Below are 24,991 nucleotides of genomic sequence, written 5' to 3' on the forward strand. Positions count from 1 at the left end.
TGTCCCCTGAATGTGCATAATGGGCCCTGGGGACAAAGGGTGGTCGCCAGGATGTCTCAGTGGGCCCTGGGGACAATGGGGTGTCCTGGGATGTCACAATGGGCCCCAGTGATAAATGGGGTCTCCACGGTGTCACAATGGGCCCTGGGGATAAAGGGGGTTCTCCAGGATGTCACAATGGGCCCAAGAGATGAGTCCCCACAGTGCCACTATGGGCCCTGGAGACAAGGGGGTCCCACGGATGTCACAATGGGCCCTGGGGACAAGGGGGGTCCCCAGGATGTCACGATGGGGCCTGGGGACAACGAGGGGTCCTGGGACGTCACAATGAGCCCTGGGGAAAAAGGGTGGTCCCCATGATGTCACAATGGGCACTGGAGACAGTGGGGGGTCCTGGGATGTCACAATGGGCCCTGGGGACAAAGTAAGGTCCTCGGCTGTCACAATGAGCCCTGAGGACAAGGGGGGTTCCCAGAATTTCACAATGAGCACTGGGGACAAAGTGGGGTCCTGGGATGTCAAAATGGGCCCTGGGGACAAAGGGGGTCCCTTAATTGTCACAATGGGCCCTGGGGACAAGGGGGGTCCCTTAATTGTCACAATGGGCCCTGGGGACAAAGTGGGGTCCTGGAATGTCACAATGGGCCCAGAGGACAAAGAAGGTCTCCATGGTGCCACAGTGGGCCCTGGGGACAAAGGGGGTCCTGAGACGTCACAATGGGCCCTGGGGAAAAGGCGGGGTCCCCACGGTGTCACAATGGGCCCTGGGGACAATGGGGGGTCCTGGGATGTCACAATGGGCCCCAGTGACAAAGGGGGTCCCCATGGTGCGACAACGAGCTCTGGGGATAAAGGGGGTCTCCAGGATGTCACAATGGGCCCTGGGGACAAAGGAAGTCCCCAGAATGCCACAATGGGTCCTGGAAAGAAGTGGGGTCCCCACCGTGTCACAATGGGCCTTGGGGACAAAGGGGGGTCCCCAGGATGTCACAATGGGCCCCGGGGACAAAGGGGTCCCCAGGATGTCACAATGGGTACTGGGGACAAAGGCGGGGTCCCCATGGTGTCACAATGGACCCAAGTGACAGGACGAGTCCCCACGGTACCACTATGGGCCCTGGAGACCAGGGGGTTCCCCGGATTTCACAATGGGCCCTGGGGACAAGTGGGGTCCCCAGGATGTCACAATGGGCACTGGGGACAACGAGGGGTCCTGGGACGTCACAATGAGCCCTGGGGAGAAAGGGGGGTCCCCACCCTGTCAGAAGGGACCCTGGGGACAAGGTGGGGTCCTAGGATGTCACAATGGGCCCTGGGGACAATAGGGGGTCCTGGGACGTCACAATGAGCCCTGGGGAGAAAGGGGGGTCCCCACCCTGTCAGAAGGGACCCTGGGGACAAGGTGGGGTCCTAGGATGTCACAATGGGCCCTGGAGACAATAGGGGGTCCTGGGACGTCACAATGGGCCCTGGGGACAAGGGTGGGTCCCCAGGATGTCACAATGGGCATTGGGGACAAGGGGGTCCCGAGGATGTCACAATGGGCCCTGGGGACAATGGGGGGTCCTGGGATGTCACAATGGGCCCTGGGGACAATGTGGGGTCCCCAGGATGTCACAATGGGGCCTGGAAACCAGGGGGGGTCCTGGGATGTCACAATGGGCCCCAGTGACAAAAGGGGTCCCTATGGTGCCACAATGGGCCCTGGGGACAAAGGGGGTCCCCTGGATGTCACAATGGACTCTGGGGACAAGGAGGGTCCCCAGGATGTCACAATGGGCCCTGGGGACAAAGGGGGTCCCCACGGTATCAGAATGGGCCCTGGGGACAAGGGGGGTCCCCAGGATGTCACAATGGGCCCTGGGGACAAGGGGGTGTCCCCAGGATGTCACAATGGGCCCTGCGGACAAGGGTGGTACCCACGGTGTCACAATGGGCCCTGGGCACAAGGGGGGGTCCCCATAGTGTCACAATGGGTCCTGGGGACAAGTGGGGTCCCCAGGATGTCACAATGGGCCCTGGGGACAATGTGGGGTCCCCTGAATGTCACAATGGGCCCTGGGGACAAGGGGGTGCCGAGGATGTCACAATGGGCCCTGGGGACAATGGGGGGTCCTGGGACCTCACAGTGGGCCCTGAGGACAATGGTGGGTCCCCTGAATGTCAAAATGGGCCCTGGGGACAAAGGGGGGTCCGCAGGATGTCACAATGGGCACTGGGGACAAAGGGGGTGTCCTCAGGATGTCACAGTGGGCCCTGGGGACAATGGCGGGTCCTGGGACGTCACAATGGGCCCTGGGGACAAGGGGGGGTCCCCTGGATGTCACAATGGGCCCTGGGGATAAGGAGGGATTCCCAGGATGTCACAATGGGCCCTGGGGACAAGGGGGGATTCCCAGGATGTCACAATGGGCCCTGGGGACAAGGGGGTGTCCCCAGGATGTCACAATGGGCCCTGCGGACAAGGGTGGTACCCACGGTGTCACAATGGGCACTGGGCACAAGGGGGGGTCCCTATAGTATCACAATGGGTCCTGGGGACAAGTGGGGTCCCCTGAAAGTCACAATGGGCCCTGGGGACAATGTGGGGTCCTGGGATGTCACAATGGGCCCCAGTGACAAACGGGGGCCCCTGAATGTCACAATGGGCCCTGGGGACAATGGGGGGTCCTGGGACGTCACAATGGGCCCTGGGGACAAGGAGGGATCCCCAGGATGTCACAATGGGCCCTGGGGACAAAGAGGCGTCCCCTGAATGTCACAATGGGCCCTGGGGACAAGGGGGTGCCGAGGATGTCACAATGGGCCCTGGGGACAAGGGAGATCCCCATGGTGTCACAATAAGCCCTGGGGACAAAGTGGGGTCCTGGGATGTCACAATGGGCACTGGGGACAAAGGGGGGTCCTAAGATGTCACAATGGGCACTGGGGACAAAGGGGGTCCCCAGGATTTCACAATGGGCCCCGGGGACAAAGGGGTCCCCAGGATGTCACAATGGGTACTGGGGACAAAGGCGGGGTCCCCATGGTGTCACAATGGACCCAAGTGACAGGACGAGTCCCCACGGTACCACTATGGGCCCTGGAGACCAGGGGGTTCCCCGGATTTCACAATGGGCCCTGGGGACCAGTGGGGTCCCCAGGATGTCACAATGGGCACTGGGGACAACGAGGGGTCCTGGGACGTCACAATGAGCCCTGGGGAGAAAGGGGGGTCCCCACCCTGTCAGAAGGGACCCTGGGGACAAGGTGGGGTCCTAGGATGTCACAATGGGCCCTGGGGACAATAGGGGGTCCTGGGACGTCACAATGAGCCCTGGGGAGAAAGGGGGGTCCCCACCCTGTCAGAAGGGACCCTGGGGACAAGGTGGGGTCCTAGGATGTCACAATGGGCCCTGGAGACAATAGGGGGTCCTGGGACGTCACAATGGGCCCTGGGGACAAGGGTGGGTCCCCAGGATGTCACAATGGGCATTGGGGACAAGGGGGTCCCGAGGATGTCACAATGGGCCCTGGGGACAATGGGGGGTCCTAAGATGTCACAATGGGCACTGGGGACAAAGGGGGTCCCCATGGTGTCACAATGGGCCTTGAGGACAATGGGGTCTCCCCAGGATGTCACAATGGGCCTTGGGGACAAAGGGGTGTCCCCTGAATGTGCATAATGGGCCCTGGGGACAAAGGGTGGTCGCCAGGATGTCTCAGTGGGCCCTGGGGACAATGGGGTGTCCTGGGATGTCACAATGGGCCCCAGTGACAAATGGGGTCTCCACGGTGTCACAATGGGCCCTGGGGATAAAGGGGGTTCTCCAGGATGTCACAATGGGCCCAAGAGATGAGTCCCCACAGTGCCACTATGGGCCCTGGAGACAAGGGGGTCCCACGGATGTCACAATGGGCCCTGGGGACAAGGGGGGTCCCCAGGATGTCACGATGGGGCCTGGGGACAACGAGGGGTCCTGGGACGTCACAATGAGCCCTGGGGAAAAAGGGTGGTCCCCATGATGTCACAATGGGCACTGGAGACAGTGGGGGGTCCTGGGATGTCACAATGGGCCCTGGGGACAAAGTAAGGTCCTCGGCTGTCACAATGAGCCCTGAGGACAAGGGGGGTTCCCAGAATTTCACAATGAGCACTGGGGACAAAGTGGGGTCCTGGGATGTCAAAATGGGCCCTGGGGACAAAGGGGGTCCCTTAATTGTCACAATGGGCCCTGGGGACAAGGGGGGTCCCTTAATTGTCACAATGGGCCCTGGGGACAAAGTGGGGTCCTGGAATGTCACAATGGGCCCAGAGGACAAAGGGGGTCTCCATGGTGCCACAGTGGGCCCTGGGGACAAAGGGGGTCCTGAGACGTCACAATGGGCCCTGGGGAAAAGGCGGGGTCCCCACGGTGTCACAATGGGCCCTGGGGACAATGGGGGGTCCTGGGATGTCACAATGGGCCCCAGTGACAAAGGGGGTCCCCATGGTGCGACAACGAGCTCTGGGGATAAAGGGGGTCTCCAGGATGTCACAATGGGCCCTGGGGACAAAGGAAGTCCCCAGAATGCCACAATGGGTCCTGGAAAGAAGTGGGGTCCCCACCGTGTCACAATGGGCCTTGGGGACAAAGGGGGGTCCCCAGGATGTCACAATGGGCCCCGGGGACAAAGGGGTCCCCAGGATGTCACAATGGGTACTGGGGACAAAGGCGGGGTCCCCATGGTGTCACAATGGACCCAAGTGACAGGACGAGTCCCCACGGTACCACTATGGGCCCTGGAGACCAGGGGGTTCCCCGGATTTCACAATGGGCCCTGGGGACAAGTGGGGTCCCCAGGATGTCACAATGGGCACTGGGGACAACGAGGGGTCCTGGGACGTCACAATGAGCCCTGGGGAGAAAGGGGGGTCCCCACCCTGTCAGAAGGGACCCTGGGGACAAGGTGGGGTCCTAGGATGTCACAATGGGCCCTGGGGACAATAGGGGTCCTGGGACGTCACAATGAGCCCTGGGGAGAAAGGGGGGTCCCCACCCTGTCAGAAGGGACCCTGGGGACAAGGTGGGGTCCTAGGATGTCACAATGGGCCCTGGAGACAATAGGGGGTCCTGGGACGTCACAATGGGCCCTGGGGACAAGGGTGGGTCCCCAGGATGTCACAATGGGCATTGGGGACAAGGGGGTCCCGAGGATGTCACAATGGGCCCTGGGGACAATGGGGGGTCCTGGGATGTCACAATGGGCCCTGGGGACAATGTGGGGTCCCCAGGATGTCACAATGGGGCCTGGAAACCAGGGGGGGTCCTGGGATGTCACAATGGGCCCCAGTGACAAAAGGGGTCCCTATGGTGCCACAATGGGCCCTGGGGACAAAGGGGGTCCCCTGGATGTCACAATGGACTCTGGGGACAAGGAGGGTCCCCAGGATGTCACAATGGGCCCTGGGGACAAAGGGGGTCCCCACGGTATCAGAATGGGCCCTGGGGACAAGGGGGGTCCCCAGGATGTCACAATGGGCCCTGGGGACAAGGGGGTGTCCCCAGGATGTCACAATGGGCCCTGCGGACAAGGGTGGTACCCACGGTGTCACAATGGGCCCTGGGCACAAGGGGGGGTCCCCATAGTGTCACAATGGGTCCTGGGGACAAGTGGGGTCCCCAGGATGTCACAATGGGCCCTGGGGACAATGTGGGGTCCCCTGAATGTCACAATGGGCCCTGGGGACAAGGGGGTGCCGAGGATGTCACAATGGGCCCTGGGGACAATGGGGGGTCCTGGGACCTCACAGTGGGCCCTGGGGACAAGGGGGGGTCCGCAGGATGTCACAATGGGCACTGGGGACAAAGGGGGTGTCCTCAGGATGTCACAGTGGGCCCTGGGGACAATGGCGGGTCCTGGGACGTCACAATGGGCCCTGGGGACAAGGGGGGGTCCCCTGGATGTCACAATGGGCCCTGGGGATAAGGAGGGATTCCCAGGATGTCACAATGGGCCCTGGGGACAAGGGGGGATTCCCAGGATGTCACAATGGGCCCTGGGGACAAGGGGGTGTCCCCAGGATGTCACAATGGGCCCTGCGGACAAGGGTGGTACCCACGGTGTCACAATGGGCACTGGGCACAAGGGGGGGTCCCTATAGTATCACAATGGGTCCTGGGGACAAGTGGGGTCCCCTGAAAGTCACAATGGGCCCTGGGGACAATGTGGGGTCCTGGGATGTCACAATGGGCCCCAGTGACAAACGGGGGCCCCTGAATGTCACAATGGGCCCTGGGGACAATGGGGGGTCCTGGGACGTCACAATGGGCCCTGGGGACAAGGAGGGATCCCCAGGATGTCACAATGGGCCCTGGGGACAAAGAGGCGTCCCCTGAATGTCACAATGGGCCCTGGGGACAAGGGGGTGCCGAGGATGTCACAATGGGCCCTGGGGACAAGGGAGATCCCCATGGTGTCACAATAAGCCCTGGGGACAAAGTGGGGTCCTGGGATGTCACAATGGGCACTGGGGACAAAGGGGGGTCCTAAGATGTCACAATGGGCACTGGGGACAAAGGGGGTCCCCAGGATGTCACAATGGGCCCCGGGGACAAAGGGGTCCCCAGGATGTCACAATGGGTACTGGGGACAAAGGCGGGGTCCCCATGGTGTCACAATGGACCCAAGTGACAGGACGAGTCCCCACGGTACCACTATGGGCCCTGGAGACCAGGGGGTTCCCCGGATTTCACAATGGGCCCTGGGGACAAGTGGGGTCCCCAGGATGTCACAATGGGCACTGGGGACAACGAGGGGTCCTGGGACGTCACAATGAGCCCTGGGGAGAAAGGGGGGTCCCCACCCTGTCAGAAGGGACCCTGGGGACAAGGTGGGGTCCTAGGATGTCACAATGGGCCCTGGGGACAATAGGGGGTCCTGGGACGTCACAATGAGCCCTGGGGAGAAAGGGGGGTCCCCACCCTGTCAGAAGGGACCCTGGGGACAAGGTGGGGTCCTAGGATGTCACAATGGGCCCTGGAGACAATAGGGGGTCCTGGGACGTCACAATGGGCCCTGGGGACAAGGGTGGGTCCCCAGGATGTCACAATGGGCATTGGGGACAAGGGGGTCCCGAGGATGTCACAATGGGCCCTGGGGACAATGGGGGGTCCTAAGATGTCACAATGGGCACTGGGGACAAAGGGGGTCCCCATGGTGTCACAATGGGCCTTGAGGACAATGGGGTCTCCCCAGGATGTCACAATGGGCCTTGGGGACAAAGGGGTGTCCCCTGAATGTGCATAATGGGCCCTGGGGACAAAGGGTGGTCGCCAGGATGTCTCAGTGGGCCCTGGGGACAATGGGGTGTCCTGGGATGTCACAATGGGCCCCAGTGACAAATGGGGTCTCCACGGTGTCACAATGGGCCCTGGGGATAAAGGGGGTTCTCCAGGATGTCACAATGGGCCCAAGAGATGAGTCCCCACAGTGCCACTATGGGCCCTGGAGACAAGGGGGTCCCACGGATGTCACAATGGGCCCTGGGGACAAGGGGGGTCCCCAGGATGTCACGATGGGGCCTGGGGACAACGAGGGGTCCTGGGACGTCACAATGAGCCCTGGGGAAAAAGGGTGGTCCCCATGATGTCACAATGGGCACTGGAGACAGTGGGGGGTCCTGGGATGTCACAATGGGCCCTGGGGACAAAGTAAGGTCCTCGGCTGTCACAATGAGCCCTGAGGACAAGGGGGGTTCCCAGAATTTCACAATGAGCACTGGGGACAAAGTGGGGTCCTGGGATGTCAAAATGGGCCCTGGGGACAAAGGGGGTCCCTTAATTGTCACAATGGGCCCTGGGGACAAGGGGGGTCCCTTAATTGTCACAATGGGCCCTGGGGACAAAGTGGGGTCCTGGAATGTCACAATGGGCCCAGAGGACAAAGGGGGTCCCCATGGTGCCACAGTGGGCCCTGGGGACAAAGGGGGTCCTGAGACGTCACAATGGGCCCTGGGGAAAAGGCGGGGTCCCCACGGTGTCACAATGGGCCCTGGGGACAATGGGGGGTCCTGGGATGTCACAATGGGCCCCAGTGACAAAGGGGGTCCCCATGGTGCGACAACGAGCTCTGGGGATAAAGGGGGTCTCCAGGATGTCACAATGGGCCCTGGGGACAAAGGAAGTCCCCAGAATGCCACAATGGGTCCTGGAAAGAAGTGGGGTCCCCACCGTGTCACAATGGGCCTTGGGGACAAAGGGGGTTCCCCAGGATGTCACAATGGGCCCCGGGGACAAAGGGGTCCCCAGGATGTCACAATGGGTACTGGGGACAAAGGCGGGGTCCCCATGGTGTCACAATGGACCCAAGTGACAGGACGAGTCCCCACGGTACCACTATGGGCCCTGGAGACCAGGGGGTTCCCCGGATTTCACAATGGGCCCTGGGGACAAGTGGGGTCCCCAGGATGTCACAATGGGCACTGGGGACAACGAGGGGTCCTGGGACGTCACAATGAGCCCTGGGGAGAAAGGGGGGTCCCCACCCTGTCAGAAGGGACCCTGGGGACAAGGTGGGGTCCTAGGATGTCACAATGGGCCCTGGGGACAATAGGGGGTCCTGGGACGTCACAATGAGCCCTGGGGAGAAAGGGGGGTCCCCACCCTGTCAGAAGGGACCCTGGGGACAAGGTGGGGTCCTAGGATGTCACAATGGGCCCTGGAGACAATAGGGGGTCCTGGGACGTCACAATGGGCCCTGGGGACAAGGGTGGGTCCCCAGGATGTCACAATGGGCATTGGGGACAAGGGGGTCCCGAGGATGTCACAATGGGCCCTGGGGACAATGGGGGGTCCTGGGATGTCACAATGGGCCCTGGGGACAATGTGGGGTCCCCAGGATGTCACAATGGGGCCTGGAAACCAGGGGGGGTCCTGGGATGTCACAATGGGCCCCAGTGACAAAAGGGGTCCCTATGGTGCCACAATGGGCCCTGGGGACAAAGGGGGTCCCCTGGATGTCACAATGGACTCTGGGGACAAGGAGGGTCCCCAGGATGTCACAATGGGCCCTGGGGACAAAGGGGGTCCCCACGGTATCAGAATGGGCCCTGGGGACAAGGGGGGTCCCCAGGATGTCACAATGGGCCCTGGGGACAAGGGGGTGTCCCCAGGATGTCACAATGGGCCCTGCGGACAAGGGTGGTACCCACGGTGTCACAATGGGCCCTGGGCACAAGGGGGGGTCCCCATAGTGTCACAATGGGTCCTGGGGACAAGTGGGGTCCCCAGGATGTCACAATGGGCCCTGGGGACAATGTGGGGTCCCCTGAATGTCACAATGGGCCCTGGGGACAAGGGGGTGCCGAGGATGTCACAATGGGCCCTGGGGACAATGGGGGGTCCTGGGACCTCACAGTGGGCCCTGAGGACAATGGTGGGTCCCCTGAATGTCAAAATGGGCCCTGGGGACAAAGGGGGGTCCGCAGGATGTCACAATGGGCACTGGGGACAAAGGGGGTGTCCTCAGGATGTCACAGTGGGCCCTGGGGACAATGGCGGGTCCTGGGACGTCACAATGGGCCCTGGGGACAAGGGGGGGTCCCCTGGATGTCACAATGGGCCCTGGGGATAAGGAGGGATTCCCAGGATGTCACAATGGGCCCTGGGGACAAGGGGGGATTCCCAGGATGTCACAATGGGCCCTGGGGACAAGGGGGTGTCCCCAGGATGTCACAATGGGCCCTGCGGACAAGGGTGGTACCCACGGTGTCACAATGGGCACTGGGCACAAGGGGGGGTCCCTATAGTATCACAATGGGTCCTGGGGACAAGTGGGGTCCCCTGAAAGTCACAATGGGCCCTGGGGACAATGTGGGGTCCTGGGATGTCACAATGGGCCCCAGTGACAAACGGGGGCCCCTGAATGTCACAATGGGCCCTGGGGACAATGGGGGGTCCTGGGACGTCACAATGGGCCCTGGGGACAAGGAGGGATCCCCAGGATGTCACAATGGGCCCTGGGGACAAAGAGGCGTCCCCTGAATGTCACAATGGGCCCTGGGGACAAGGGGGTGCCGAGGATGTCACAATGGGCCCTGGGGACAAGGGAGATCCCCATGGTGTCACAATAAGCCCTGGGGACAAAGTGGGGTCCTGGGATGTCACAATGGGCACTGGGGACAAAGGGGGGTCCTAAGATGTCACAATGGGCACTGGGGACAAAGGGGGTCCCCAGGATGTCACAATGGGCCCCGGGGACAAAGGGGTCCCCAGGATGTCACAATGGGTACTGGGGACAAAGGCGGGGTCCCCATGGTGTCACAATGGACCCAAGTGACAGGACGAGTCCCCACGGTACCACTATGGGCCCTGGAGACCAGGGGGTTCCCCGGATTTCACAATGGGCCCTGGGGACAAGTGGGGTCCCCAGGATGTCACAATGGGCACTGGGGACAACGAGGGGTCCTGGGACGTCACAATGAGCCCTGGGGAGAAAGGGGGGTCCCCACCCTGTCAGAAGGGACCCTGGGGACAAGGTGGGGTCCTAGGATGTCACAATGGGCCCTGGGGACAATAGGGGGTCCTGGGACGTCACAATGAGCCCTGGGGAGAAAGGGGGGTCCCCACCCTGTCAGAAGGGACCCTGGGGACAAGGTGGGGTCCTAGGATGTCACAATGGGCCCTGGAGACAATAGGGGGTCCTGGGACGTCACAATGGGCCCTGGGGACAAGGGTGGGTCCCCAGGATGTCACAATGGGCATTGGGGACAAGGGGGTCCCGAGGATGTCACAATGGGCCCTGGGGACAATGGGGGGTCCTAAGATGTCACAATGGGCACTGGGGACAAAGGGGGTCCCCATGGTGTCACAATGGGCCTTGAGGACAATGGGGTCTCCCCAGGATGTCACAATGGGCCTTGGGGACAAAGGGGTGTCCCCTGAATGTGCATAATGGGCCCTGGGGACAAAGGGTGGTCGCCAGGATGTCTCAGTGGGCCCTGGGGACAATGGGGTGTCCTGGGATGTCACAATGGGCCCCAGTGACAAATGGGGTCTCCACGGTGTCACAATGGGCCCTGGGGATAAAGGGGGTTCTCCAGGATGTCACAATGGGCCCAAGAGATGAGTCCCCACAGTGCCACTATGGGCCCTGGAGACAAGGGGGTCCCACGGATGTCACAATGGGCCCTGGGGACAAGGGGGGTCCCCAGGATGTCACGATGGGGCCTGGGGACAACGAGGGGTCCTGGGACGTCACAATGAGCCCTGGGGAAAAAGGGTGGTCCCCATGATGTCACAATGGGCACTGGAGACAGTGGGGGGTCCTGGGATGTCACAATGGGCCCTGGGGACAAAGTAAGGTCCTCGGCTGTCACAATGAGCCCTGAGGACAAGGGGGGTTCCCAGAATTTCACAATGAGCACTGGGGACAAAGTGGGGTCCTGGGATGTCAAAATGGGCCCTGGGGACAAAGGGGGTCCCTTAATTGTCACAATGGGCCCTGGGGACAAGGGGGGTCCCTTAATTGTCACAATGGGCCCTGGGGACAAAGTGGGGTCCTGGAATGTCACAATGGGCCCAGAGGACAAAGGGGGTCCCCATGGTGCCACAGTGGGCCCTGGGGACAAAGGGGGTCCTGAGACGTCACAATGGGCCCTGGGGAAAAGGCGGGGTCCCCACGGTGTCACAATGGGCCCTGGGGACAATGGGGGGTCCTGGGATGTCACAATGGGCCCCAGTGACAAAGGGGGTCCCCATGGTGCGACAACGAGCTCTGGGGATAAAGGGGGTCTCCAGGATGTCACAATGGGCCCTGGGGACAAAGGAAGTCCCCAGAATGCCACAATGGGTCCTGGAAAGAAGTGGGGTCCCCACCGTGTCACAATGGGCCTTGGGGACAAAGGGGGTTCCCCAGGATGTCACAATGGGCCCCGGGGACAAAGGGGTCCCCAGGATGTCACAATGGGTACTGGGGACAAAGGCGGGGTCCCCATGGTGTCACAATGGACCCAAGTGACAGGACGAGTCCCCACGGTACCACTATGGGCCCTGGAGACCAGGGGGTTCCCCGGATTTCACAATGGGCCCTGGGGACAAGTGGGGTCCCCAGGATGTCACAATGGGCACTGGGGACAACGAGGGGTCCTGGGACGTCACAATGAGCCCTGGGGAGAAAGGGGGGTCCCCACCCTGTCAGAAGGGACCCTGGGGACAAGGTGGGGTCCTAGGATGTCACAATGGGCCCTGGGGACAAAGGGGGTGTCCATGGTGCCACAATGGGCCCTGGGGACTTGGGGGGGGGGTCCCCTCGGTGCCACGATGGGCCCTGGGGACTAGGGGGGGGGGGTTCCCTCGGTGCCACGATGGGCCCTGGGGACAAGGGGGTCCCCAGGATGTCACAATGGGCCCTGAGGACAAATTGGGGTTCTGGGATGTCACAATGGGCCCTGGGGACAAAGAGGGGTCCCCAGAATGTCACAATGGGCGCTGGGGACATTTGGGGTCCTCAGAATGTCACAATGGGCCGTGGGAACAATAGGGGGTCCTGGGACATCACAATGGGCCCTGGAGTAAAGGGGAGTACCCAGGATGTCACAATAAGCCCTGGGGACAAAGAGGAGTCCCCTGAATGTCATAATGGGCCCTGAGGACAAGGAGGGTCTCCACGGTGTCACAATAGGTCCTGGGGACAATGGGGGGTCCTGGGACGCAACAATGGGCCCTGGGGAAAAGGAGGGATCCCCAGGATGTCACAATGGGCCCTGGGGACAATGGGGGGTCCTGGGACGTCACAATGGGCCCTGGGGACAAGGGGGGGTCCCCAGGATGTCACAATGGGCCCTGGGGACAAGGGCGTGCCGAGGATGTCACAATGGGCCCTGGGGACAAGGGGGTGCAGAGGATGTCACAATGGGCCCTGGGGACAATGGGGGGTCCTGGGACATAACAATGGGCCCTGGGGACAAGGAGGGATCCCCAGGATGTCACAATGGGCCCTGGGGACAATGGGGGGTCCTGGGACGTCACAATGGGCCCTGGGGACAAGGGGGGGTCCCCAGGATGTCACAATGGGCCCTGGGGACAAGGGCGTGCTGAGGGTGTCACAATGGGCCCTGGAGACAATGGGGAGTCCTGGGATGTCACAATGGGCCCTGGGGACAAGGGGGGGTCCCCAGGAAGTCACAATGGGCCTTGGGAACAAGGGGGTCCCCCAGATATCACAATGGGCCCTGGGGACAATGTAAGGTCCTGGCCTGTCACAATGGACCCTGAGGACAAGGGGGGACCCCAGGATGTCACAATGAAGTCTTGGGACAAAGGGGGTCCCCAGGATGTCACAATGGGCCCTGGGGACAAAGGGGGTCCCCACGGTGTCAGAATGGGCCCTGGGGACAAGGGGGGTCCCCTGAATATCACAATGGGCCATGGGGACAATGGGGGGTCCTGGGATGTCACAATGAGCCCTGGGGACAAGGGTGGTACCCACGGTGTCACAATGGGCCCTGGGCAAAAGGGGGGGTCCCCATAGTGTCACAATGGACCCTGGGGACAAGGGGGTGCCGAGTATGTCACAATGGGCCCTGGGGACAATGGGGGGTCCTGGGACCTCACAATGGGCCCTGAGGACAATGGTGGGTCCCCTGAATGTCAAAATGGGCCCTGGGGACAAAGGGGGGTCCGCAGGATGTCACAATGGGCACTGGGGATAAAGGGGGGGTCCCCAAGGTGTCACAATGGGCCCAAGTGACAAGGAGGGTCCCCACGGTGCCACGATGGGTCCTGGGGACAAGGGCGTCCCCCAGATGTCACAATGGGCCCTGGGGACAATGGGGTTGCCCAGGATGTCACAATGGGCCCTGGGGACAATGGGAGTCCCCAAGGTGTCAGAACGAGCCCTGGGGACAAAGTGGAATCCTGGAATGTCACAATGGCCCCCAGTGACAAAGGGGTTCCCCATGGTGCCACAATGGGCCCTGGGGACAAAAGGGGTCCCCAGGATTTCACAATAGCACTGGGGATAAAGGGGGGTCATGGGATGTCACAATGGGCCCTGGGGACAAGGGAGATCCCCATGGTGTCACAATAAGCCCTGGGGACAAAGTGGGGTCCTGGGATGTCACAATGGGCCCCAGTGACAAACGGGGTCTCCATGGTGCCACTATGGGCCGTGGGGACAAATGGGGTCCCCAGGATGTCACAATGAACCGTGGGGACAAAGGGTGGTCCTGGGACATTTCAACGGGCCCTGGGGACAAGGGGGGGACCCCAGGATGTCACAATGGGCCCTGGGGACAAAGGGGGGTCCCCATGGTTTCACAATGGGCCCTGGGGACAAGGGGGTCCCCCAGATATCGCAATGGGCCCTGGGGACAAAGTAAGTTCCTGGGCTGTCACAGTGGACCATGAGGACAAGGTGGGTCCCCCGGATGTCACAATGGGCCCTTGGGACCAGGGTGGGTCCTGGGATGTCACAATGGGCCCCAGTGACAAAGAGGGTCCTCATGGTGCCACAATGGGCCCTGGGGACAAAGGGGGTCCCCTGGATGTCACAATGGGCTCTGGGGACAAAGGGGGGTGTCGACGGTGTCAAAATGGGCACTGGGGACAAAGGACGTCCCCAGGATGTCACCATGGGCCCTGGGGACAACAGGGGGTCCTGGGATGTCACAATGAGCCCTGCGGACAAGGGGGGTACCCACGGTGTCACAATGGGCCCTGGACACAAGGGGGGGTCCGCATAGTGTCACAATGGGTCCTGGGGACAAGTGGGGTCCCCAGGATGTCACAATAGGTCCTGGGGACAATGTGGGGTCCCCTGAATGTCACAATGGGCCCTGGGGACAATGTGGGGTCCTGGGATGTCACAATGGGCCCCCGTGACAAACGGGGGCCCCTGAATGTCACAATGGGCCCTGGGGACAATGGGGGGTCCTGGGACGTCACAATGGGTCCTGGGGACAAGGAGGGATCCCCAGGATGTCACAATGGGTCCTGGGGACAATGGCGGGTCCTGGGACGTCACAATGGGCCCTGGGGACAAGGGGGGGTCCCCAGGATGTCACAATGGGCCCTGGGGACAAAGAGGGGTCCCCTGAATGTCACAATGGGCCCTGGGCACAAGGGGGTGCCGAGGATGTCACAATGGGCCCTGGGGACAATGGAGGGTCCTGGGACCTCACAATGGGCCCTGAGGACAATGGTGGGTCCCCTGAATGTCACAATGGGCCCTGGGGACAAAGGGGGGTCCGCAGGATGTCACAATGGGCACTGGGGACAAAGAGGGGGTCCCCATAGTGTCACAATGGGCCCAAGTGACAAGGAGGGTCCCCACGGTGCCACGATGGGTCCTGGGGACAAGGGCGTCCCCCAGATGTCACAATGGGCCCTGGGGACAATGGGGTTGCCCAGGATGTCACAATGGGCCCTGGGGACAATGGGAGTCCCCAAGGTGTCAGAACGAGCCCTGGGGACAAAGTGGAATCCTGGAATGTCACAATGGCCCCCAGTGACAAAGGGGTTCCCCATGGTGTCATAATAGGCCCTGGGGACAAAAGGGGTCCCCAGGATTTCACAATAGCACTGGGGACAAAAGGGGGTCATGGGATGTCACAATGGGCTCCAGTGACAAAGAGGGTCCTCATGGTGCCACAATGGGCCCTGGGGACAAAGGGGGTCCCCTGGATGTCACAATGGGCTCTGGGGACAAGGAGGGTCCCCAGGATGTCACAATGGGCCCTGGAGACAAAGAGCGTCCCCAGCATGTCACAATGGGCCCTGGGGACAAAGGGGGTCCCCACGGTATCAGAATGGGCCCTGGGGACAAAGGGGGGTCCCCTGAATGTCACAATGGGCCCTGGGGACAATGGGGGGTCCTGGGACGTCACAATGGGCCCTTGGGACAAGGGGGGGTCCCTAGGATGTCACAATGGGCCCTGGGGACAAAGAGGGGTCCCCTGAATGTCACAATGGGCCCTGGGGACAAGGTAGTGCAGTGGATGTCACAATGGGCCCTGGGGACAATGGGGGGTGTCCAGGATGTGAGAATGAGTCCTGAGGACAAGGGGGGGTCCCCATGGTGTCACAATGGGTCCCCAGTGACAAGGAGGGGTCCCCATGGTGTCACAATAGGCCCTGGGGACAAAGTGGGGTCCAAGAATGTCACAATGGGCCCTGGGGACAAAAGGGGTTGCCATGGTGCCACAATGGGCCCTGGGGTCAAAGGGGGTCCCCATGGTGCTACAATGGGCCCTGGGGACAAAGGGGGGTCCTGGGATGTCACAATGGGCCCTGGGGACAAAGGGGGTGTCCCCATGGTGCCACAACAGGCCCTGGGAGCAAGGGGATGGCCAGGATGTCACAATGGGTCCTGGGGAAAATGGGGGGTGCCCAGGATGTCACAATGGACCCTGAGGACAAGCGGGGGTCTCCATGGTGTCACAATGGGCCCCAGTGACAAAGGCGATCCCCTGAATGTCACAATCGGTCCTGGGGACAATGGGGGGTCCTGGGACCTCACAATGGGCCCTGAGGACAATGGTGGGTCCCCTGAAGGTCACAATGGGCCCTGGGGACAAAGGGGGGTCCGCAGAATGTCACAATGGGCACTGGGGACAAAGGGGGGGTCCCCATAGTGTCACAATGGGCCCAAGTGACAAGGAGGGTCCCCACGGTGCCACGATGGGTCCTGGGGACAAGGGCGTCCCCCAGATGTCACAATGGGCCCTGGGGACAATGGGGTTGCCCAGGATGTCACAATGGGCCCTGGGGACAATGGGAGTCCCCAAGGTGTCAGAACGAGCCCTGGGGTCAAAGTGGAATCCTGGAATGTCACAATGGCCCCCAGTGACAAAGAGGTTGCCAATGGTGCCACAATGGGCCCTGGGGACAAAAGGGGTCCCCAGGATTTCACAATAGCACTGGGGACAAAGGGGGGTCATGGGATGTCACAATGGGCCCTGGGGACAAGGGAGATCCCCATGGTGTCACAATAAGCCCTGGGGACAAAGTGGGGTCCTGGGATGTCACAATGGGCTCTGGAGACAAGGAGGGTCCCCAGGATGTCACAATGGGCCCTGGGGACAATGGGGGGTCCTGGGATGTCACAATGGGCCCTGGGGACAATGGGGGGTCCCCAGGATGTCACAATGAAGTCTTGGGACAAAGGGGGTCCCCAGGATGTCACAATGGGGCCTGGAAACCAGGGGGGGTCCTGGGATGTCACAATGGGCCCCAGTGACAAAAGGGGTCCCTATGGTGCCACAATGGGCCCTGGGGACAAAGGGGGTCCCCAGGATATCACAATGGGCCCTGGGGACAAAGGGGGTCCCCACGGTATCAGAATGGGCCCTGGGGACAAGGGGGTGTCCCCAGGATGTCACAATGGGCCCTGCGGACAAGGGTGGTACCCACGGTGTCACAATGGGCCCTGGGCACAAGGGGGGGTCCCCATAGTGTCACAATGGGTCCTGGGGACAAGTGGGGTCCCCAGGATGTCACAATGGGTCCTGGGGACAAGTGGGGTCCCCTGAAAGTCACAATGGGCCCTGGGGACAATGTGGGGTCCTGGGATGTCACAATGGGCCCCAGTGACAAACGGGGGCCCCTGAATGTCACAATGGGCCCTGGGGACAAGGGGGTGCAGAGGATGTCACAATGGGCCCTGGGGACAATGGGGGGTCCTGGGACATCACAATAGGCCCTGGGGACAAGGAGGGATCCCCAGGATGTCACAATGGGCCCTGGAGACAATAGGGGGTCCTGGGACGTCACAATGGGCCCTGGGGACAAGGGTGGGTCCCCAGGATGTCACAATGGGCATTGGGGACAAGGGGGTCCCGAGGATGTCACAATGGGCCCTGGGGACAATGGGGGGTCCTGGGATGTCACAATGGGCCCTGGGGACAATGTGGGGTCCCCAGGATGTCACAATGGGGCCTGGAAACCAGGGGGGGTCCTGGGATGTCACAATGGGCCCCAGTGACAAAAGGGGTCCCTATGGTGCCACAATGGGCCCTGGGGACAAAGGGGGTCCCCTGGATGTCACAATGGACTCTGGGGACAAGGAGGGTCCCCAGGATGTCACAATGGGCCCTGGGGACAAAGGGGGTCCCCACGGTATCAGAATGGGCCCTGGGGACAAGGGGGGTCCCCAGGATGTCACAATGGGCCCTGGGGACAAGGGGGTGTCCCCAGGATGTCACAATGGGCCCTGCGGACAAGGGTGGTACCCACGGTGTCACAATGGGCCCTGGGCACAAGGGGGGGTCCCCATAGTGTCACAATGGGTCCTGGGGACAAGTGGGGTCCCCAGGATGTCACAATGGGCCCTGGGGACAATGTGGGGTCCCCTGAATGTCACAATGGGCCCTGGGGACAAGGGGGTGCCGAGGATGTCACAATGGGCCCTGGGGACAATGGGGGGTCCTGGGACCTCACAGTGGGCCCTGAGGACAATGGTGGGTCCCCTGAATGTCAAAATGGGCCCTGGGGACAAAGGGGGGTCCGCAGGATGTCACAATGGGCACTGGGGACAAAGGGGGTGTCCTCAGGATGTCACAGTGGGCCCTGGGGACAATGGCGGGTCCTGGGACGTCACAATGGGCCCTGGGGACAAGGGGGGGTCCCCTGGATGTCACAATGGGCCCTGGGGATAAGGAGGGATTCCCAGGATGTCACAATGGGCCCTGGGGACAAGGGGGGATTCCCAGGATGTCACAATGGGCCCTGGGGACAAGGGGGTGTCCCCAGGATGTCACAATGGGCCCTGCGGACAAGGGTGGTACCCACGGTGTCACAATGGGCACTGGGCACAAGGGGGGGTCCCTATAGTATCACAATGGGTCCTGGGGACAAGTGGGGTCCCCTGAAAGTCACAATGGGCCCTGGGGACAATGTGGGGTCCTGGGATGTCACAATGGGCCCCAGTGACAAACGGGGGCCCCTGAATGTCACAATGGGCCCTGGGGACAATGGGGGGTCCTGGGACGTCACAATGGGCCCTGGGGACAAGGAGGGATCCCCAGGATGTCACAATGGGCCCTGGGGACAAAGAGGCGTCCCCTGAATGTCACAATGGGCCCTGGGGACAAGGGGGTGCCGAGGATGTCACAATGGGCCCTGGGGACAAGGGAGATCCCCATGGTGTCACAATAAGCCCTGGGGACAAAGTGGGGTCCTGGGATGTCACAATGGGCCCTGGGGACACAGGTGGTCCCCAGGATGTCACAATGGGCCCTGGGGACAAAGTGGGGTCCCCATGGTGTCACAATGGGCCTTGAGGACAATGGGGTCTCCCCAGGATGTCACAATGGGCCTTGGGGACAAAGGGGTGTCCCCTGAATGTGCATAATGGGCCCTGGGGAAAAAGGGTGGTCGCCAGGATGTCTCAGTGGGCCCTGGGGACAATGGGGTGTCCTGGGATGTCACAATGGGCCCCAGTGACAAATGGGGTCTCCACGGTGTCACAATGGGCCCTGGGGATAAAGGGGGTTCTCCAGGATGTCACAATGGGCCCAAGAGATGAGTCCCCACAGTGCCACTATGGGCCCTGGAGACAAGGGGGTCCCACGGATGTCACAATGGGCCCTGGGGACAAGGGGGGTCCCCAGGATGTCACGATGGGGCCTGGGGACAACGAGGGGTCCTGGGACGTCACAATGAGCCCTGGGGAAAAAGGGTGGTCCCCATGATGTCACAATGGGCACTGGAGACAGTGGGGGGTCCTGGGATGTCACAATGGGCCCTGGGGACAAAGTAAGGTCCTCGGCTGTCACAATGAGCCCTGAGGACAAGGGGGGTTCCCAGAATTTCACAATGAGCACTGGGGACAAAGTGGGGTCCTGGGATGTCAAAATGGGCCCTGGAGACAAAGGGGGTCCCTTAATTGTCACAATGGGCCCTGGGGACAAGGGGGGTCCCTTAACTGTCACAATGGGCCCTGGGGACAAAGTGGGGTCCTGGAATGTCACAATGGGCCCAGAGGACAAAGGGGGTCCCCATGGTGCCACAGTGGGCCCTGGGGACAAAGGGGGTCCTGAGACGTCACAATGGGCCCTGGGGAAAAGGCGGGGTCCCCACGGTGTCACAATGGGCCCTGGGGACAATGGGGGGTCCTGGGATGTCACAATGGGCCCCAGTGACAAAGGGGGTCCCCATGGTGCGACAACGAGCTCTGGGGATAAAGGGGGTCTCCAGGATGTCACAATGGGCCCTGGGGACAAAGGAAGTCCCCAGAATGCCACAATGGGTCCTGGAAAGAAGTGGGGTCCCCACCGTGTCACAATGGGCCTTGGGGACAAAGGGGGGTCCCCAGGATGTCACAATGGGCCCCGGGGACAAAGGGGTCCCCAGGATGTCACAATGGGTACTGGGGACAAAGGCGGGGTCCCCATGGTGTCACAATGGACCCAAGTGACAGGACGAGTCCCCACGGTACCACTATGGGCCCTGGAGACCAGGGGGTTCCCCGGATTTCACAATGGCCCTGGGGACAAGTGGGGTCCCCAGGATGTCACAATGGGCACTGGGGACAACGAGGGGTCCTGGGACGTCACAATGAGCCCTGGGGAGAAAGGGGGGTCCCCACCCTGTCAGAAGGGACCCTGGGGACAAGGTGGGGTCCTAGGATGTCACAATGGGCCCTGGGGACAAAGGGGGTGTCCATGGTGCCACAATGGGCCCTGGGGACTGGGGGGGGGGGTTCCCCTCGGTGCCACGATGGGCCCTGGGGACTAGGGGGGGGGGGTTCCCTCGGTGCCACGATGGGCCCTGGGGACAAGGGGGTCCCCAGGATGTCACAATGGGCCCTGAGGACAAATTGGGGTTCTGGGATGTCACAATGGGCCCTGGGGACAAAGAGGGGTCCCCAGAATGTCACAATGGGCGCTGGGGACATTTGGGGTCCTCAGAATGTCACAATGGGCCGTGGGAACAATAGGGGGTCCTGGGACGTCACAATGGGCCCTGGAGTAAAGGGGGGTCCCCAGGATGTCACAATAAGCCCTGGGGACAAAGAGGAGTCCCCTGAATGTCATAATGGGCCCTGAGGACAAGGAGGGTCTCCACGGAGTCACAATAGGTCCTGGGGACAATGGGGGGTCCTGGGACGCAACAATGGGCCCTGGGGAAAAGGAGGGATCCCCAGGAGGTCACAATGGGCCCTGGGGACAATGGGGTTCCTGGGACGTCACAATGGGCCCTGGGGACAAGGGGGGGTCCCCATAGCGTCACAATGGGCCCTGGGGACAAGGGGGGGTCCCCAGGATGTCACAATGGGCCCTGGGGACAAAGAGGGGTCCCCTGAATGTCACAATGGGCCCTGGGGACAAGGGGGTGCAGAGGATGTCACAATGGGCCCTGGGGACAATGGGGGGTCCTGGGACATAACAATGGGCCCTGGGGACAAGGAGGGATCCCCAGGATGTCACAATGGGCCCTGGGGACAATGGGGGGTCCTGGGACGTCACAATGGGCCCTGGGGACAAGGGGGGGTCCCCAGGATGTCACAATGGGCCCTGGGGACAAGGGCGTGCTGAGGGTGTCACAATGGGCCCTGGAGACAATGGGGGGTCCTGGGATGTCACAATGGGCCCTGGGGACAAGGGGGGGTCCCCAGGAAGTCACAATGGGCCTTGGGAACAAGGGGGTCCCCCAGATATCACAATGGGCCCTGGGGACAATGTAAGGTCCTGGCCTGTCACAATGGACCCTGAGGACAAGGGGGGACCCCAGGATGTCACAATGAAGTCTTGGGACAAAGGGGGTCCCCAGGATGTCACAATGGGCCCTGGGGACAAAGGGGGTCCCCACGGTGTCAGAATGGGCCCTGGGGACAAGGGGGGTCCCCTGAATATCACAATGGGCCATGGGGACAATGGGGGGTTTTGGGATGTCACAATGAGCCCTGGGGACAAGGGTGGTACCCACGGTGTCACAATGGGCCCTGGGCAAAAGGGGGGGTCCCCATAGTGTCACAATGGACCCTGGGGACAAGGGGGTGCCGAGTATGTCACAATGGGCCCTGGGGACAATGGGGGGTCCTGGGACCTCACAATGGGCCCTGAGGACAATGGTGGGTCCCCTGAATGTCAAAATGGGCCCTGGGGACAAAGGGGGGTCCGCAGGATGTCACAATGGGCACTGGGGATAAAGGGGGGGTCCCCAAGGTGTCACAATGGGCCCAAGTGACAAGGAGGGTCCCCACGGTGCCACGATGGGTCCTGGGGACAAGGGCGTCCCCCAGATGTCACAATGGGCCCTGGGGACAATGGGGTTGCCCAGGATGTCACAATGGGCCCTGGGGACAATGGGAGTCCCCAAGGTGTCAGAACGAGCCCTGGGGTCAAAGTGGAATCCTGGAATGTCACAATGGCCCCCAGTGACAAAGAGGTTGCCAATGGTGCCACAATGGGCCCTGGGGACAAAAGGGGTCCCCAGGATTTCACAATAGCACTGGGGACAAAGGGGGGTCATGGGATGTCACAATGGGCCCTGGGGACAAGGGAGATCCCCATGGTGTCACAATAAGCCCTGGGGACAAAGTGGGGTCCTGGGATGTCACAATGGGCTCTGGGGACAAGGAGGGTCCCCAGGATGTCACAATGGGCCCTGGGGACAAAGGGGGGTCCTGGGATGTCACAATGGGCTCCAGTGACAAAGAGGGTCCTCATGGTGCCACAATGGGCCCTGGGGACAAAGGGGGTCCCCTGGATGTCACAATGGGCCCTTGGGACCAGGGTGGGTCCTGGGATGTCACAATGGGCCCCAGTGACAAAGAGGGTCCTCATGGTGCCACAATGGGCCCTGGGGACAAAGGGGGTCCCCTGGATGTCACAATGGGCTCTGGGGACAAAGGGGGGTGTCGACGGTGTCAAAATGGGCACTGGGGACAAAGGACGTCCCCAGGATGTCACCATGGGCCCTGGGGACAACAGGGGGTCCTGGGATGTCACAATGAGCCCTGCGGACAAGGGGGGTACCCACGGTGTCACAATGGGCCCTGGACACAAGGGGGGGTCCGCATAGTGTCACAATGGGTCCTGGGGACAAGTGGGGTCCCCAGGATGTCACAATAGGTCCTGGGGACAATGTGGGGTCCCCTGAATGTCACAATGGGCCCTGGGGACAATGTGGGGTCCTGGGATGTCACAATGGGCCCCCGTGACAAACGGGGGCCCCTGAATGTCACAATGGGCCCTGGGGACAATGGGGGGTCCTGGGACGTCACAATGGGCCCTGGGGACAAGGAGGGATCCCCAGGATGTCACAATGGGCCCTGGGGACAATGGCGGGTCCTGGGACGTCACAATGGGCCCTGGGGACAAGGGGGGGTCCCCAGGATGTCACAATGGGCCCTGGGGACAAAGAGGGGTCCCCTGAATGTCACAATGGGCCCTGGGCACAAGGGGGTGCCGAGGATGTCACAATGGGCCCTGGGGACAATGGAGGGTCCTGGGACCTCACAATGGGCCCTGAGGACAATGGTGGGTCCCCTGAATGTCACAATGGGCCCTGGGGACAAAGGGGGGTCCGCAGGATGTCACAATGGGCACTGGGGACAAAGTGGAATCCTGGAATGTCACAATGGCCCCCAGTGACAAAGGGGTTCCCCATGGTGTCATAATAGGCCCTGGGGACAAAAGGGGTCCCCAGGATTTCACAATAGCACTGGGGACAAAAGGGGGTCATGGGATGTCACAATGGGCTCCAGTGACAAAGAGGGTCCTCATGGTGCCACAATGGGCCCTGGGGACAAAGGGGGTCCCCTGAATGTCACAATGGGCTCTGGGGACAAGGAGGGTCCCCAGGATGTCACAATGGGCCCTGGAGACAAAGAGCGTCCCCAGCATGTCACAATGGGCCCTGGGGACAAAGGGGGTCCCCACGGTATCAGAATGGGCCCTGGGGACAAAGGAGGGTCCCCTGAATGTCACAATGGGCCCTGGGGACAATGGGGGGTCCTGGGACGTCACAATGGGCCCTTGGGACAAGGGGGGGTCCCTAGGATGTCACAATGGGCCCTGGGGACAAAGAGGGGTCCCCTGAATGTCACAATGGGCCCTGGGCACAAGGGGGTGCCGAGGATGTCACAATGGGCCCTGGGGACAATGGAGGGTCCTGGGACCTCACAATGGGCCCTGAGGACAATGGTGGGTCCCCTGAATGTCACAATGGGCCCTGGGGACAAAGGGGGGTCCGCAGGATGTCACAATGGGCACTGGGGACAAAGGGGGGCGTCCCCATGGTGTCACAATGGGCTCAAGTGACAAGGAGGGTCCCCACGGTGCCACGATGGGTCCTGGGGACAAGGGCGTCCCCCAGATGTCACAATGGGCCCTGGGGACAATGGGGTTGCCCAGGATGTCACAATGGGCCCTGGGGACAATGGGAGTCCCCAAGGTGTCAGAACGAGCCCTGGGGACAAAGTGGAATCCTGGAATGTCACAATGGCCCCCAGTGACAAAGGGGTTCCCCATGGTGTCATAATAGGCCCTGGGGACAAAAGGGGTCCCCAGGATTTCACAATAGCACTGGGGACAAAAGGGGGTCATGGGATGTCACAATGGGCTCCAGTGACAAAGAGGGTCCTCATGGTGCCACAATGGGCCCTGGGGACAAAGGGGGTCCCCTGGATGTCACAATGGGCTCTGGGGACAAGGAGGGTCCCCAGGATGTCACAATGGGCCCTGGAGACAAAGAGCGTCCCCAGCATGTCACAATGGGCCCTGGGGACAAAGGGGGTCCCCACGGTATCAGAATGGGCCCTGGGGACAAAGGGGGGTCCCCTGAATGTCACAATGGGCCCTGGGGACAATGGGGGGTCCTGGGACGTCACAATGGGCCCTTGGGACAAGGGGGGGTCCCTAGGATGTCACAATGGGCCCTGGGGACAAAGAGGGGTCCCCTGAATGTCACAATGGGCCCTGGGGACAAGGTAGTGCAGTGGATGTCACAATGGGCCCTGGGGACAATGGGGGGTGTCCAGGATGTGAGAATGAGTCCTGAGGACAAGGGGGGGTCCCCATGGTGTC

The sequence above is a fragment of the Patagioenas fasciata genome, chromosome 12, assembly GCF_037038585.1.
Source record: "Patagioenas fasciata isolate bPatFas1 chromosome 12, bPatFas1.hap1, whole genome shotgun sequence".
Taxonomy (NCBI): Eukaryota; Metazoa; Chordata; class Aves; order Columbiformes; family Columbidae; genus Patagioenas; species Patagioenas fasciata.